The 2,343-nt window shown below is 43.2% G+C and overlaps 1 protein-coding gene across 3 annotated transcripts in view; it reads right to left on the reverse strand.

Annotated features, from left to right (window-relative positions):
- The window catches only part of STYX (serine/threonine/tyrosine interacting protein), a 48,432-nt gene that overhangs the window by 17,744 nt on the left and 28,345 nt on the right, over positions 1 to 2,343 (reverse strand). The window lies entirely within an intron of this gene.

The following is a 2,343-nucleotide window of genomic DNA, read 5'->3' on the forward strand; positions in this document are numbered from 1 at the left end:
TAGGGCTCATCCATCCTGGATTCCCTGTATTTTCAGTTCCTATCTGTACCAGTGTACCTCCTCTGGTCTAGCCAGTCTTGCAAGATAGAATTCGAGTAAAGATTACCTACAAGTAGCTTACCTAAAAAATGGGCTTCAAAAGAAAACCATATTTCTACAAATTTCTAAAATACATAAGGATAATGATAATGATCAATAGCAGGTCAGACTTCATATCAACATTCTTTTCTTTACCAGGAAAAATATTACCCACTTTGTGATTCTCTGATGTGTATAGATAAAAGTACCCATAATAATCTCTCACACAATAAGTGAAAGATACTTTCATTGTTAATGTTATTATGGATGAAATACCAAATGTGATAGTTAGGTTTTGTGTCAACAGGGCTGGTCTAACATTCTCAATGGTTTGGGAGTTAAGGCCTAGTAAACACCCTATGATTGGATTAACACAGTGTAATCACTTTCAGAATGGGATCCTCTGAAAAGGAAATCAGATCTGAGAACATCTGGGTAAATTAAACCACCCATTCATGTCACAGTGCTGGCACAATTGTTAGGAAATTTCCTTAGGGTGTGGCCTATTTCCTATACAGGTGTACACAGTGAAAAGGCTCGCTTGCTTTTTGCTAGGTCTAGAACCTGTATCTGACTCTGAGTGGAGGTCATTCTTTGGACTTCAGCCAATAGCGTGCCAAATTGACTGCTGATGCCAGGAAACATCAGTTTTCTGCCAAGTGACTTACTGATCTGACCTGTTGACTTTGGAATTCCCTGCCTTTGTACTTACTGTCAACCTATCGTGTTACTGTTGATCTTGAGCTCATCATCTCCTGATATACAAGTCAGAATATGCTTCCAAATTAACATCTGACCATAGAACTTGGGAGTGACATGCTTGTTTCTACAACTGTGTAAACTTAGCCTCAAACACTAAATAAAGAGCATAAATAAAATGTGAAGTCTTTAAGGTAGCAGCTGGTCATTGGGGCTCCACTCGAGTACTCCCTCAAGGCAAGAATACTTTCTTCTATTAAACTGGAATTCCATGATGCTCACCTTCCAGACACTATAGCTGAAGACAAAGCAGGTGCATAAGCAAATGTGGTGAAGAGTTAATGGTGCCCAGCTATAAAAAAATAGTGTCTGGGGTCTTAAAGGCTTGAAAGTAAACAAGCGGCCATCTAGCTCAGAAGCAACAAAGCCCACCAGCCTGTGTGATCATGAGGTGCCAAAGGGATCAGTTATCAGGCATCATCAGAACAAAAAATCTTATCACTGTGAATGAGGAGGAGTGCAGTGTGTGTGGGAAACAGAAGGATTTCTCTCAAGCTGTCTTCCCCAAATATATGCCAGACTTAGCTGCTTGAGAATGACTGTACACTTGGAGGTCATCAAGAGTAGATTAGGGGTCATTCTCCCTAAGAGCAATCAGCCATCTAGACCAAGCAGACCACTGTTTATCCCACAACAAACAGGGCCCACTCCCTTCTGATAAGGATAGTAGTTGTCTGTTTCCTTGTAGGAGACACCAGAGAGGTCAAACCCACCCAAGGATGACCAAGGATAGGTAGCCATTATGAATCTAGGGTCTACCCATCTTGTCACATGTATGACCCTAGACCTTCCTATTCCTATGGGCACACCCCTAGCTCATGCCCTTCCTGTTCCGCGTATGCCTATCATAGATCCCCTTCCTACAATGTGTATGCCTACTGTACTGCCCCTTCCTGTGATGTGTGATTATATAATCATGCCCCCAAAAGGTATCTAGGCGTGGGTCAGCAATATAGAGCTCTCTCACACTTCTCTCTCTGGGCGCTCTCTGGCTCCCCTCACTTCCCCCTCTCCTCTCCAGTCCTCTCTCCCTTGTTCCCTTGCCCTCATTCCCTTCCCCCTCTCTCCACTAGATCATCAAGCTGGGCTGAGGTGAGCAATGCTACCATGTAATGTGTCTAAATTATTGTAATATCTCTCATGCTCTCAATGACTTTAATATAATACTTATATATCTCAACCATACAATTGTGCTTACTGAACCCGTGGGTAGTAGTAGCAGCAGGTGGGGGCTGGCCCCTAACCTCTCACGCCTCCAAATTTAACTTAATACTACAGGAGTGGAGACCCAAAACCCGTCTGTAAGCATTTGGACACCCCCTTAAGGAAGGATCGCGGGGAGGAGACAAGGCAGTCTGAGTGCAGTGTAGCAACAATGAAACATACAATTTTCCTCTATTTCCTAAATGCTTCCTCCTCCCCCCCTCCCCACTATCATGATCCCAATTCTACCTTACAAATCTGGCTAGACCAGAGTATGTACACTGGTACAGATAGGAACTGGAA

This window comes from Echinops telfairi, unplaced genomic scaffold, assembly GCF_000313985.2.
Source record: "Echinops telfairi isolate 266 unplaced genomic scaffold, ASM31398v2 ScPeMD7_18;HRSCAF=68, whole genome shotgun sequence".
NCBI lineage: Eukaryota > Metazoa > Chordata > Mammalia > Afrosoricida > Tenrecidae > Echinops > Echinops telfairi.